Source organism: Triturus cristatus, chromosome 8, assembly GCF_964204655.1.
Source record: "Triturus cristatus chromosome 8, aTriCri1.1, whole genome shotgun sequence".
NCBI lineage: Eukaryota > Metazoa > Chordata > Amphibia > Caudata > Salamandridae > Triturus > Triturus cristatus.
The window spans coordinates 190381445-190397097 of NC_140591.1; positions in this window are offsets into that span (position 1 = coordinate 190381445).

Below are 15653 nucleotides of genomic sequence, written 5' to 3' on the forward strand. Positions count from 1 at the left end.
CTGCTCGACCACAGCCTCCACTGAGACAGAAGTGCAGAAGGGGTACTTGGCTCAGTTGAGCAGGACCCATTGCACACACAAGGCGCAGTCTGTCATTGGGAAAGGGTTAGGTGAAATATCTGCTACTCTGTGTGTTATGAGAAGTAGAAGCAAACTAACATAACATTAAACTGTGACCCAATTTTGGCATGGCAAATGACGCCAGATGAACTTAAAGCATATTTCCTAAAACCTAATAAACAGTCCCTGCTGAGATCTCGACCAAGAAAATGTAAAAAAATGATACTCAAATACACTAAAGCTTCAGTGTCGAGCAATGGAAATTGAAATGAAAACCATTAATTTCCATCCTGAACCCGCATTTTAGCATGAAAATTTCAGGGAGTTATGAAAAGTTTATAAAAAGGCAGTTTGGATGGCATAACGATCCAAGTTGACTAGGATTGGATAGATATTGTGCAAGCTTGCAAATGTAATAATGGTAAATCTCTCTGGTGTTTAATTAATCAACTTGACAGAGATTCGACATCCATAAAAGGCAATAATGTCACACAAGATTAATGGGTGAGACATGTTGAATCTCTATACGAAGCCAGGATCTAAATTCGTTCCTGATGTATCAAGATCATTTTACAATATCTTTGTCCTTTTCTCTTAGTGAAATCAAAGAAAAAAATATGAAAAGCAGAGGGAACAGCACACCTGGCCCCAATAAGCTCCCTATAGCTATATATAAACAAAATTGTGAGTTCTGGTGCCCCTGTTTTCACTTTTTATTCCGTTTTGCTTTATCTCAGAAGGTGATACCAGAATCATGGTGTGGCTTCGTCTATCAAACAATCTACAAGAAAGGCCACTATGCCTCTCCGAATAGCTACTGTATGATTGCCCTTATGGATGTGGGCTCAAAGATCTTCGCTAGCTTGCTACTGTGCGAGATGGAAGATTGGGCGGAAAGAGAATATCTAATTGCTTTCAATCAAACAGGTTTCAGAGCCACATGTAGCACCACAAGTAACCTGACCGAGTTCTCAATGATTGAAGAGAAAAATGTAATCAATACAAAACAGCTTCTATACCTGTTGTGTGGGCTTCTCTAAGGCCTTCGATTATGTTAATCAAAATCTTCTATGCAGCAAGCTGGCCAGTTAGAACATCATTTCAAATTTATTATGTGCCATCCAATTTTTATACTCAAACAACTGGTCAAAGGTAAAAAAAAACTTGGCATCAACAAAGGCCTGTCATCCAAAACCACAGTCAAGAGGGGCCTGAATCAAGGGAGTGTCCTTACCCCAAAGCTTTTTAATCCTTTGATATCAGACTTAAGTCTTCATCGAGACACAGCAAAATCACATTTACCATGACTAGGGTACTGTCAGATGACTTCATTACAGTATGCTGATGAACTTGACTGGAATTGGACTACAGGGGCTATTAAACTATTTCCATAGATACTGTGTTGAAAATGAAATGGCTGTGAATCTCACAAAGACCCAGATACAGGTGTTTGGAAGGAAGATTGAAAATAAAGGGAGCTGCTTCCTGGGCGGTCTGCTGGTATCAAGAAGCTCTTGCTATAAATACCTTGGTGTCTTGCTGCAGAATTGACTGGCTTAGTGTTTACTTCTTAACTCAAAGCCAAAGACCGCCTCCTTAATTGCAGCCCTTCAATCCTTATATTTCAAACTGCTATGTCCTACTCTGGCACCTCTTTCTTTAAGTGATAAAGGCCAATTTTACGTTTAAATTTCTTTATTGATTTCAGGTTAACCATCCAATATACAGAGTTAACCATACAATATACAGAGTTACAATTCACTCTATAGATACTGCTGTCAGCCCCATCAAATATGCTTGCTTGGGTAAAGAGAAAAGCATGAAACAACCCCTCCTCTCTGTTAGGCATAGGGCGGTTACAGTAGGTGCCCTCGGACTCGCCCCCCGGCCTGAGACTTTGTCCCGATGTAGCCTGTGCCTGTTGGTGTATCGTATCCTCTGGTGGTGGAGGGAAGGCTAAGTGCAACAGTCTCAGATACCTCGGGCAGGTAAGTTCTTTAAACTCCGAGGTTAACAGCGACAAGAAGGGTTTCCAGAGATCCTGGAATGAGGCCCCTGGATTGGAGAGCGAAAGAGAGATACTCTCCTTCCCAAGACTACACCACACCCTGTGGACCCAAGATAGGTGGGCGAGGTGGTCGTCCCCCAGTGGGATAAGAGATTTTGTAGAGCCGCCCCCAGCGCTAGTGCTATCTGCCTAACCCTCCTTATTCTGAGTGGAAAGGTAAGAGGGTTGGGAAGACCCAAGAGAGTGTAAGCAAGAAAGCGGGGTATTTCGGTGTCAAAATGGGCATCAATGTCATCTAGTACATTCTTCCAGTAGTTCGAGATTTGAGAGCATTCCCACAGCAGGTGGGTCAGGGTGCTCAACGAGCCACATGCTCTTCAGCAATGGGGGCTTCATGTCAGGTTGCCTCTATGAAGTCGTGGGGGCGTGAGATACCAATATGTTGCTATTTTCGTTGTGGTCTCTATAATCGCAAAGCTGCATGCTGTGTGGCGAGCCTTATAATAAATATCCATCCATTCTTTCTGCAAGAGCGTCCTGTCCAATTCCCCTTTCCATCTCAGCTGTCCAAGGGATTTGTCTGTTCCATGGGTGCGTCCGAGGAACCTGTAGAGTTCGGTCATCGAGCACGAGTCAGTGTGTTCCGTCACTAACCACTTTTCAAAAGCCGTAAGGGTCCTCTGTGTGCCCCCACGCACCCCCGGTTGCATAACCCAATGTCGGATCTGATGGTATCGGAAGCGTTCCTTCTCTGGAAGGTTCTGTTGTGTGTGGAAATCAGTGAAAGATAGGTGCCCCTCCACATCAAAGAAGTGTCCTATTGACCAGCAAATTCCTTTTGTCAATTGTGCAAATGCACTTGTATCGAGTCCAGGGGTAAAATCGGGATTATGGACTTTAGGTGTAATAGTAGATGGAAATGTAGTGAGCCCTCGAGATGTGGCCACCCTGTCCCAGGCTGATGGAGTAGAATGCGTGACCTTTGATAAGAATAGTTTGCAAGGCCTAGCTGCTTTTGCGAGAAAGGGGACTCCCCATAGAGGCTGTCTAGCTAATGCTCTGTCAATGAACAAACTGTGCTTCTCAGATTCTGGTTGTGACCACTCCACCAGGGGTCTCAACTGCACAGCCCAGTAATAGTCTTGCAGGTTTGGGATTGCTAAACCCCCTGCGATTGGGGCCTATAACATAGATCTCTATGTAATCTGGGACACGGATCCCGCCAAATAAAGTCCTCCAAACCCTGCTGCAAAGAGTGCAGCACTCATGAAGGGGGGAGGGGGAGGGGGCAGCAGGAGAGTCTGAAATACAAATATTATCTTAGGTTACAGTGTAATTTTTATTGCCACTATGCGGCCCTAATAGGGACAGCGAGTATGGTCTGCATCTACGGAGGCAGTCGCCTATGTGTCGCAATAGCGCCGTGTAGTTCAGTGAAGTGGTACGTTGTATTCTGGCTGCAAGTTTGAGGCCTAAATAGGGGATAGTCTCTTGAGCCCTTTGAAGGTGGTGCTCGCGTTTGAGTGCCTCTGTCCGGAGTAAGGGATAAGTTGAGCGCTTGTGACTTATGTACGTTGACCTTAAATCCCGACACTTGTGCAAAGTAATCTAACTCGGTCATGAGGGCAGACAGGGAATCCCTAGGCTGTTCTAAGGTGGCGACTACTTCATCCGCGTGTAAGCGGATTTTATGTTCCTCTCTCCCGAACATCACTCCAGATATTAAAGGATCATCACGCACTCTTGGCCATGGGCTCCATGTAAAGGGCGAATAGGAGTGGTGAGACTGGGCAGCCTGATCTTGTTCCTTGTTGGATAGGGAAGAGGTGCAAAGTGAGGCCATTCACATGGACAGAGGCGGTAGGGTTAGTATAACTCCCTAGCACCCAGTTTATAAATCTCTCTGGCAAGCCGAAATGGCACATAGTTGCCTTAAGATAGGGCCAGTGCACCCTATCAAACGCCTTCTTGGCGTCTATAGAAAGGATCATGTTTTCAACCTCAAAACGCTCAGATTTGTCTATAATGTGCAGGTGACGTTTGGTTTTATCGGAGCACTGGCGGCCCGGCACAAAGCACGATTGATCCAGGTCTATCAACCCCGAAAGACAGGGGGAGAGTCGCTGCAGTAGGATTCCCGTAAATATTTTAAGGTCCACATTGAGAAGGGAGATAGGACGATAGGATGCACAGTGACGCTTGTCCTTCCCCGACTTGGGTATAACAGTAACTAGTGCCTCCAACATCGTGGATGGAATGGGGGAAGACAGCTCTATCGAATTGTATACCCTCACCAGTATCGGGGCCAATGTGGCGCAAGAGGTTTTATAAAAAATAGATGAAAACCCATCCGGGCCTGGAGATGTAAGCAATTTTTGCTTAGACATGGCCGGGATTATCTCCTCTAACTTGATCGGGGATTCAAGGTCTTCAATCTGGTGTGTTGTTAGTTTGGTAGTCTTCACGCCATTCAGGTATTGGGCGGGCCGTCGTCGGGGAGTTTCTGTGCCTCGTACAGAGACGCGTAATGTTGCAGAAATATTTCTGCAATTACTTGGTCAGTAGTCTGCTCTTGCCCAGAATGGTCAGTAACCATGGAAATGTTTGATGCCTACCGCTGTGCCCTTAACCTATTGGCCAGGAGTCTCCCTCTCCTATCCCCCCAGAGTAAAAGGAGTGTCTAAGCCTTAGTGCTGTATACTCTGCCCTATCAATGTCTAGGCCTGCTAATTGGGCTTGCGCCACCTTAAGCTGCCCCCAAACCTTAGGTGCCCCTGTTCTCTGATGTATAGGCTCTAACTCTTTCACCTCGCTATAGAGTTTCTCCCTCTTTCCCCGCCGAGTTTTGTTGTCAAATACGGCGATGGCTATGAACTCTCCCCTGACTACTGCCTTCAGGGCATCCCATAATGTAGCGATAGGGGTATCGGGCATGTTGTTCACTTCCAGGTAATCCACTATAGCTTTAGTGATTCGGTCTACTTCTGTGGAGCGCTGGAGCATTGTCTCTTTGAGCTGCCAAAAGCGGCGGGCCGTTCGAGGACCAGTAAGGGCCAATGACATACACACTGCCGAGTGATCCAACAAGGTACAAGGGAGTATCTTAACCTGTCGAGCCTGCTGAGTCATTGTGTTGGTGGTTAGTATATAGTCAATTCTAGCATAGGTCTGGGGGGGATGTGAGTAGAGAGTGTACTCCCTAGCTGTCGGGTGGTGGGACCTCCATATGTCCGTCAGTCCTGCCTCCGTCAGAAGCCGCTTCCCCTTCTTGGTGAGAGCCCCAGTCTGTCCATGTCGCTGGCTTGATCTGTCCATGTCATTATCGAATGCTAGATTAAGATCCCCCGTATGACCAGTGATCTATCCGTGGATTTGGATAGTTCCAGCAACGCTTCGTGAAGGAACCCTTCTTGTCCATCGTTCGGGGCGTATACTGTACTGATGGTGAAGGTATGCAGGCCTAATGTGAAGGTGTGCCCCTAATTTCGGCCCGTCAGAGGCCCACTCTGCCTTGAAACTTAGAGGAAACTAAGATGGCCACCCCAGCTGTTTTGGAGGTATGAGATGAGAAGAACTGTTGAGGGAACGCCTTAGCTCGCAATCTATGGGTATCCCTTGACAGGAGATGTGTCTCCTGATGGACACAGATGTGCGCATCAGTATTTTCAAGGAACGATAAGACAGCCCATTTTTTAACTGGGCTGATAAAGCCTTTTACATTAAATGAGATAATCTTAAGGGCTGCAGTCATGGAAGTGATTTCTTTAGTTCACTATGCATATCTGAAGCGGTATAGTACCTTCGAGGGCCAGCTTCATTTGTGAGTGTACAGGTGCCATGTGACAGTGACCTAGCCCCTAAAGAGCCGCTTCGGGCTTGAAGATGTATGTACGGGGGAGGGAAACCAACTAACCCCATAACATTATTATTGAGGTTTAACATAAACTCGCAAACAATATAATAGTCCTGGGTGGAAAACCCAATGGATAGGTGTGAGATGTCAGCAGGACCCATTCTGCCTCCCCGTCCCACCCAAGCCCTAGTTGTTGAGAAACCGAGAACTTGCATAGTGCAGGTCTTCGTTACATCTGGCCCATCCCCGCTAACATGATCAGGAAGTGTTCAGTCTGCGTTGGCAGAATCTACTTCCAGGAAAGTAATGACCGCTTGTCTCTCTTTGGCAATAGTCTGTGGGTCCAGCCGGCCAACCCTCCACCATCTCTCTGCCCCGGGGACCTCCTCCTGGTTTGGTCCTGAGGAAAAGCGCTTGCATCGTCCTCATATAGGCTCAACAGCCGCTTGGCCTCCTTCAGTGAGCGGATTTGTTGAGTTTTGCCGTCCCATTCAAAAATTAATCGGAAGGGGTGGCCCCAAGAGTAGGGAATCCCTTTGGCGCGCAGATGTGCAGTGATTGGCTTAAACTCCCTCCTCTTTTGCTATGTGGAGGCCACTAAGTCCTGGTACAAGAGAGGCCTGAAGACCCAAAACTCGATAGGGTGTTTATCTCAAGCCTCCCGGAGGATCCGCTCTTTGACTTGAAAGTCATGGACACATAGCTTGTCCGTCAGGGGGGCCGTCGCCACTCTCCTTGGCCCCACGCTGTGTGTTCCGTCCGATTTGATCTGTTGTTCCTGCGGGGCTCTCAGTATGAAGTGAAAGAGTTCCTCCACATAGGCTTTGATGTCCGACCCCTCCGCTCCCTGGGGAACCGCTCAAATGTGCGTGTTATTACGTCAGGAGCGGTTTTCGTGGTCCTCCGCATGCTCCTGGAGATCGAGTTGCTCATCTTGTAGGCGGAGAATCTCTTGCTGGATCTCGTCCCTTGTTGAAGCCCGTGTCTCCAGCGTATCAACCCTATCGCCCATTGAGTCCAGGTCCCTCCAAACCTTTTGGATCTCCTGGGCTATCTCCTTCTTCATGGTGTGTAGATCGTCTTTCAGGGAGGTGAACAAAGTTTCAAGGAAGGCGCATGTGACTGGGGCCTCCATGTCTCCCATCTCTGGGTCTGCGGGCCTCCGGACAGAGAAGGTACCGCTTTGGGCCTACCAGCGCTGGACTTAATAAGGAGATCCTTGACAGAGCGTTCTTTCATATTTTTATTGGACGCCATTTCCTGTTAAGGCACGCCGTCTGTTTAGGCAGTTTAAACACAGTCCTATCAGGCTCTTTCTCAGGGCCTTCTAATCCTAAGTATAGAGTTCTCCCTCTCGCTAGCTCCAGGGGTCTCTATTCTCCCGGGCTCTTGCCTCTGATTTCCGCTGTCCGCGAGCAGCCAGAGTACAGCCACCTATCGCACCAGGGTGGGAGTCCTACGCATCCGGGGCAATCTCAGCAGGGGTTCCTTCCTTTAAGTTCAACCTAGGCCTTCCCGGACCCCTGGTGTGTGTCTGCCCCCATTTGATCAGTACTGCAGGCCACCTGGCTCGAGCTGCCCAACCGCAATCGGATGCAGGTCTGGGGAGGTTCCGTCTTACTGTTCGGATCCAGGGTTCATAGATGGGAGAGAAGAAAATCCTTTCTCCTCTGCACCTACTTTTGATCTCTAGGCCTTAGGTTATGCTCCCAGTCTTGGTGGCCTAGCAATTACTTTTGCTGTAGGTAATCAGAAGGCTCTCACACCGAGCCAAACACCTCCGCCCCCCCTCTCCCCGACAGCACCAACCTTCTTCCTCGGAGGATGAAATTAATTAAATGAAATGAAAGAAACATTTATTAAGCGCATAGCTACCAGAGGGCATCCCAGCGTTGACAGAGGAACAATAGACACCACAACCACCTTAAGAGAAAAGCCACGTTTTTTAAAGTTTACGGAAGGCCAAATGATTAGATTCACTCTAATATTTGGAGTGTAAGGGTGTTCCATATCCTGGCAGCATTGTAAGAAAACAGACGGGCCAGCTTACTGCCCTTTTGATTCTCGGGACTAATGCAAGATGGCGGTCGTCCGAATGCAGGTATCTATTCACGCGATAAGGCAGAATAATGGAACGATTAATAGACCTTCCCTGCTAGCGTCTTGTGAACGATACACATGACCTTAAATTTAACTCTCTCCTGAATAGGAAGCCTGTGGAGGGACTTCAGAGCTGGTTTCTCAGAATGGCGGTTTGGAATCCCAAGGAGCATCCGCGCTGCCCACTTTTGCACCTTCTGGAGCTTCGAGATGGTAGCACAAGGAGCTCCTAAATAGAGAACATTCCCATAGTCCAGGCGAGAGAGAATGAAAGCCTGGACCATAAGCCTTCTTCAAAGGTAAAATAGAAGTCAAAGAACTTTCCAGAGCATCCTAAGGATACCATAACAGGAAGCAGCCACATTCCGAACCTGCGGCTTAAAGCTCAGATCATGATCAAACCAGATACCCAGACTTTTAATCTGGTTCGCGGGAGGGGGACCCAGACAGACTGGTCACAGTACCACTGCATTAAAAATGGCGGGATTCCCAAGAAGCATCATCCTGTCTTATCTCCATTTAGTTACAAATATGAATGATCCATGCACTTGGCCACCTTCTCCAATCAAGGGCGTAGGCCACGAGAGGACCTATCAGAATGGTTCAGGGCCATGACAAGTTGTGCGTCGACAGCATAGGTGACAATCTGCACCCCAAAAGGAAGCACAATCTCCGCTAGTGGGCTCATATATACATTGAACATGGTGGGACTCAAGGACAATTCCTGCGGAACACCGCAGCAGAGAGACATCAGTTTTTTATAGTAGCATCACCTTCAAAAACCTGAAAAGACCTGCCTTCCAAAAATGATTGCAGCCACAATATGGCCCCCCCAGTCATCCCCAAATTTCAAAGTCTATGAACCAAACTTTAGTGGTTAACAGTGTCGAAGGCTGAACAAAGATCCAGGAGGATGCCAGCTATAGTACCTCTGGCATTCAATGCTTCTCGGACTCTTCGACTACTGATAAGAGGGCAGTTTGTGTACCCTGTAGGGGTCGAAAGCCAGTCTGTGAGGGGTGAAGAAGATTGGTGGACTCCAAAAATGTAGAACGGACTGAATGAACATGTTTTACCACCATTTTACTGATCCCTGGAAGAAGCGAGATGGGACGATAGTTTCCCAGGAAATCAGGATTAAGACTAGGCTGTTTTAGCAACGCCTTCACCATGGCACTTTTCCATGGAAGAGGAACTACTCCAGTAGAAATTGAGGCGTTAATCAGCTCCAGTATAATAGGAGAAACAGTTCCGGATGCCCGATTCAAAATAATAGGAGGAGCTGAGTCTCTAGGCGACCCACACTTTACGAGCGCCGAGATAGTTTCGAACGACTTGGGGTCCATCAAAGGCATTTATTCCAAGCAATGCTCCCTGCTCTGAGGAATAGTATCCAGCAATAACGAATTACAGTGGCCATCCGCAGAGGAAAAGAGGTATAGATGGCTTGAATTTTTTCATAAAAGAAATTTGCCAGATTATTACAGCAAGAGCAAGTAACATTAGAGGTAACTGGAGATGAGGGTGCTCTAAGCAGTTTTTTCGACATGCTAAAAATTTCACAAGGAAAATTAGCTGCCAAAGAAATTCTTTCTTCATAATATAAGGCTTGGGCCAGTTAAATTTCTGCTTTATACATTTTAATGGCCTCCATATATTTAAATTTCTTGTTTCTCAGCCGGTGCTACACTGCAGTTTATGTTATTCTAGGCTGTCTGTGTTGTCCAGGCCATTCCCCTTAGTGTCCACAGCAGAGCGGCATCCAAGTGGGAGATCTCACACCCCATCTGGGTGGTGGCTGGACCCGCACCCCCAGCGCTCAGCCACCCAACGCAGCTCTTCAGGTTCCAGGACCTCGCCACAAATTCAGGCTCCTCTGTGCAGGTGTGGTCGCTGGGGCGCGATCGGGGGGATGCCGCCCACCTCCCCAGTAGTCTTAAGATGGCCATCTGATCTCCCTCGCAAGCAATGAGGCTCCCGGAAGTGCAAGGTGCCAGCTCCCCAGGTCAGGAGCAGCTCGTCTCACCTCTCCGTGGCACCTCCACTAGCAGCTCCGGTGTATTTGCCACAAGGGAAGGCAGAGTCCACCCACTCCGGGCCGTGTAGCCTCCATGTCCCCGTCAGCGGCCTGTTCCACCGTTCTGCGTCATCTCAGTGAGGCCGGGTTCCCTGTACTCCACCAGCATTCCTCAGTTGGCCGTGACCCGGCCGGGTTGCGTCACTGTCCGGGAGGTCTCCTGGGCCGCAGGACCTCCCACCACAGCGCGCCACAGGGCTGGACTCGGCCTAGCTCGGGTTTGGGCGGGAGCTGATTGCAGCACCCCCCGCAGCTTGTCTCCACCAGGACTGGCCCCAGGGCACCGTCAGACTAAGGGGTGAACCATCTGAACCCTTCCCGGTCCACTGCTCGAAGATGTGTCGATGGGGCCCAGGCGGTAGGACGGAGCGACGAGCAGGCACGTCCTACTTGGCCGCCATCTTGGCCACGCCCCCCTAAAGGCCAATTTTAATCCAACAATTAGTTTTTGCCCTCTTTCAATTCTGCACAAGGTAAGGCATTTATCCTTCTCTTTCCACTACCGCAAAATGAATCACTGACTGGCCCAGATACGGCTGGAATTCGGCTTACTGAATCAAGTATTAGTTCAACACGGTTCCCTACCTAAGTATATGTCACTATTAAGAATGTCCAATCAGGCGACATTGCTTTCCCGGATATGGAAAGAAACTGTTGTATTTTATGTGCTCTTAGTATTCCTTTGACCAGTGACGCTACTTATGGAATGTTATGAGACGTCCTGGTCAGAGGATTCCAGGAGTGACAGTTGAAGCTGTAAGGGTGTTGGATGAGGCGTTTATATACATATCTCTTGAAGTTAATATGTGCTGTATTTAAAGAAAGGGAATGCTACAAATTTGGAGACTATTTTGTAGCGATCTACCTGTGTGTGTATTACTGAAAACGCCTCAACATTATCTGCAGGTGTCAGTGCTGGAGTTCAGAAGGGGTTGCCATGTTCCAGGAGTGGGGACTTTCATGGCAACTAAATTGGCTGCAGTTCTTATTATTTTATTTATTTATTTATTTATTGAACTTGTAAGGTGCAACAGCTACCCAAAAAGGGTTTCCCGGCGCCGAGATACAGCAAAAGAATGTCAGGGGTGATTACTAGCTATTCTAGTTATTGTTCGAATAACCAGGTCTTAACATTTCTTCGAAACCTGACATAATTTTCCTCTTTTCGAATGAAAGGAGGGAGTGCGTTCCAGAGGGACGGACCAAGGTAGGCAAACGATCTGCCTCCCATTCTTGCCAATTTAAATCTCGGAACACAAAAGTTGGAATGTGATTGTGAACGAAGACTACGCTTGGGGATGTAAGGATGGGCCAAAGCTAGAAGGTATTTAGGCGCCGTACCAACCTTGATTCTGAACATATAGGTCAGGGCTTTAAAGCGGATTCTGCTTTCAACCCTGAGCCAGTGGAGTTCCCGGCGATAGCTTGAGACCCCGGAGTTTTTAGTGTTTTTGCAAAGTAATCGGACTGCGGCGTTCTGAACAAGTTGCAGTCGACTGACTACCGCTTTATTTGACCCGAGATACAGAATGTTACCATAGTCAAGCCGGGATGTTATGAGGGCATTGACTACAGTCTTCTGAGTAGAAGGGGGCAGCATCCAGATAATTTTCCTCAACCATTTGATGATGGTGAGGCATAGACCAACGACATTATTGGCCTGTTTACTCATGGAAAGGGCACTGTCCAAGATGAAACCCAGGTTGCGAACTTGCGTCACTGGGGTAGGAAAAGTGGCCAACTGGTCAGGCCAGTGAGAGAGATTCCAAAGTTCTTGCCGTTTTCCTAAGAGAAGAACCTCTGTCTTGTCTCCATTGAGTTTTAATTGGTTTCTAGTCATCCAATTAAGGATGTTTTGAAGCCCGAGTTTGAGGGGAGATGAAGAAGACGGACCTGGTTCGGATAGGGAGAAAATTATTTGGGAGTCATCGGCGTAAGTCATAAGGGAGAGTCCGGATTCTTCAGCTAAATCAGCTAGGGGTCTGAGGTAGATATTAAAAAATAGTGGACTCAGTATAGATCCCTGAGGCACGCCGTGGGGGGCATTGAAAAAGTCAGAGCAGGCCATAGAAGATGTTATTTGGAAAGTCCGGTCTCCCAGAAAAGAACGAATCCAATCAAGCGCTTTAACCCGGACACCATTCCTATACAATGCCTTAATGAGAATTTCATGGGATATGGTGTCAAAGGCCGCGCTCAGGTCTAGGAGCACGAGCGCGACCGTCTGACTTTTATCAAGCAGATTTCGGATGTGTTCCGTGACTCCAACTCGGAAACCAGATTGTGAGGGGTGCAAAAGTGAGTTATTTTCGACAAAGGTGGATAAAGCTGTGTGGACATGTCTCTCCAAGCACTTGGAAAAGGCAGGGAGCAAGGATATGGGTCTATAGTTTGCCAAACATTCCGGATTAGCTGTAGGCTTTTTTAACAATGGCGTAACCATAGCGTGTTTCCAGAGAGTCGGGACTGAGGAGAGTTCAAATGAAGCGTTAAGCGTATCGACGATGACTCCCAAGGACTGGTCATCAAGTTGTTTAATGATTTTAATCGGGATGGGATCCCTGGGAGAACCGGACTTAGTGTTTTTAAGTATGGTTTTCATTAAATCTACCGTAATGAGGGGCCAGGCTTCCAAGGTATTTTCACCGAAGGAGGCATGTTCCAAGTCGATAAAAGGGGGTGATACGGTCTTGTTGGTGTTTATGTCCCTGATGATTTTCTCAATTTTCTCAGAAAAGAAACATGCAAGATCTTGGCATTGTTGCGAATTTAGTGGGGGAGCCAAGGCTGTGGTGTGTGCACCAGCTAGATCCTTGACTAGGTTAAACAAAGTTTTCGACTTGTTTGTTGCTTCCGTGATAGAATGGGAAACAAAAGATGCACGTGTTTTTGCACAGGCAGTGTGATATAAATTCCTGGCCTCGTGATAGATGTTTTTAGCGTCAGGGGCGTAGTCTTTACGCCATTTGCGCTCCAGTGCCTTGCATCTTGATTTTTCAATTTTTAGAAGATCATTAAACCATGGGGCAGGATGACGGTGTCTATTTCCTTTAATAGAAGTGGTAGATAAACAGTGGTCAGCGGCATCGCTGAGCCATTTGTGAGTGGCTTTCGCCAGGCTGTTCATGTTATGGACCTTCCTAGGAGGATTTTCATGAAGTGCCGCATTTAATTTGGCCATGTCAAGTAACTTCCAATTTTTCCTCGACATAACAGAAACGTCGGGTTTCGTGAAGGCGGTAGGTAGAAGATTTATACTCAATTTTATTAAATAATGATCCGACCAACAGATAGAAGAAGTATTGTGCCATTTGAGCTCGGTAAAGTTAGAAAAAATGGGGTCAAGCAGGTGACCTTTATTATGAGTCAGTCCAGTATTAATTAAGGTCAAATTTAGGGCCTTCAGATCATCAAGCAAGTTAGCGCAAACGGGAATGGAAGGATCCTCCAAATGTAAATTTAAATCTCCAATGAGTGAAAAAAATTTTGATGCAATATAGTAAGGAGTAATATAGTTAGCTAAATTGGGTGCCCATTTGGAAGAGTTTCCGGGGGGCCGGTATAACAATATGCCGGACATCGTGAAGTTCGGATTCAGGGAGATTTTGAAAAAACCGGCTTCACAGTCAGGGATGGTAATTTGTTCTAAAGTACACTTCAATTCTCTATCGAAAATGATAGCTATTCCACCTCCTGACTGGTTTTGTCGGTCAATCCTAGTGATAGCATAGTTTGCGGGGAGGGCAGTAGCCACGTCGGGGCCCGCACTCTCGTATACCACGTCTCCGTCAAAAAGAGGACACTAGGATTTGCCTCCAATAGGAGGTTGAAAATGTCCAATCTGTGCTTGGGTAGTGAGCGGCAGTTCGTACTGTAAAGCACGTATTTCTTTCCCTCAACAATGCGATGTTGTTTGTGTTTCCTATGTCTCCTAACAGCATCAGGGAAAGGTTGAAGGATGGTAGTGGTAAGTTTGCACTTGTTACAGGAGGCAACTCCAGTACTATGGAGATTGAGTGTGGTGCAACTTGAGTCAGGAATTGGGCGTAGCGCTCGTAGTTCCATCGAAGATCTTACCAGCTTCTTAGTGGCAGAGGTTGCGGCATTCGGGCAGTTTCTGGGTTAGTTTAAATGGGAGCCCATTTGCTGCTCAGCTCAGTGAAGAGAAATCCATCCTATTGTTCGTTGGAGCATTTTGCTCCAGGAGGAGTTTATGTATGGTAACTTTATTAACCCGTGGTGTTTGCTGGCTGACTGTCGTACTGTTACGCAAGTGGGCTTATATTATTCATTTCAAATCTCTCTTCATGTGTGCATTTTGTTGTTTGGGTGTGGCGTTCTTGATTCTAGAGTGGTTGTGGGCGTGTCACGAGCTACACTGTGGCCTGTATAATGAAAGAAGTATTTGCCTGCTCTCTTCTCACTATGTCTATCCAGTTGTGACTGGAAAATTGCTTCAAGTTTCTTTTCTGGTCGTTTTACTGCCGAAGAAGTATTGGTGGCAAGGAAGTGCAGTTTGGACATAGAGCCATCTACTGAATGTTTCCTGCACAGCTTTTTTGAGTTATTTTCCCTGGATTTTATTATAGCGATTGGCACGCTTGTGACTGTGTCAATTTTCCAATAGCGATTAGCACGCTTTTTGTGACTAAAGATGGTGCTAGTTGGTGTGTATGATAAGTTAATATGCTATGTGATTAAAACTGTACATTAGTGGTATTTTAATTGAAAAGTGGTGAATTTTGAGTGAACCAGGCACTTAAAGGCACTAAAACTAATTGTAACTTGTTTTGGGATTTCAAAGTTATCCCTGGAGACAGTGATGCAAAACATAGCACCTCTCCCATTTTTCCTGAGTAATCCAGGGGAACCCCCTCTTAATTGGGCAAAATGGAAACATTTTTGGGGAAATTATGCCAAAGTATGTGGTTCTAATATAGGAATAGAAAATAAAGTGGCTTTGTTATTGCATTGCCTATGGGCAGAAGGTCAGGAAATATGACCTAATTTGGAGAGAGATGTGGGAAGGGGTCTACATTTTCTGCCTATGGTGTCTACTATTCTAGAGCGGTATCATTTTGGCAGACGGAGGCAAGAGGCAAGCGGAAAATGAAACATTGGAAGAATATATCACTGCACTGCATAAATTGGCTATCTGCTGAGCTGGGTATGGTGGCTCAGTAGACTAATGCATCCATTGCAGAGGCCTGTGTTCGATCTCATGGTCACAGGCTCAACTCCTGGCAAGTCCACTCAGTCTTTCATCCACCTGAGGTCGATAAAATGATTACCATTGAGTTGGGTAACAAACATCTGTTATTCAGTGCCAAGATGTTTATGGGTAAACATTCGCTTTATAAATACACGTTATGGTATCTGCAAATTTGGGGCTTCATCTGAAGAAAGGATTAGGGATCAGTTTTCACTGTGCTGCAATTCTGACTTAATCCGTGAAGAGTTTGTTAAATAGTGTTGAAGCCGAAGTGTAGAAAAACAAAAAGGTTAAGAAAGTACAACGTGTGTGGTATGATGAGTTTATATTGCAAATTAATGGG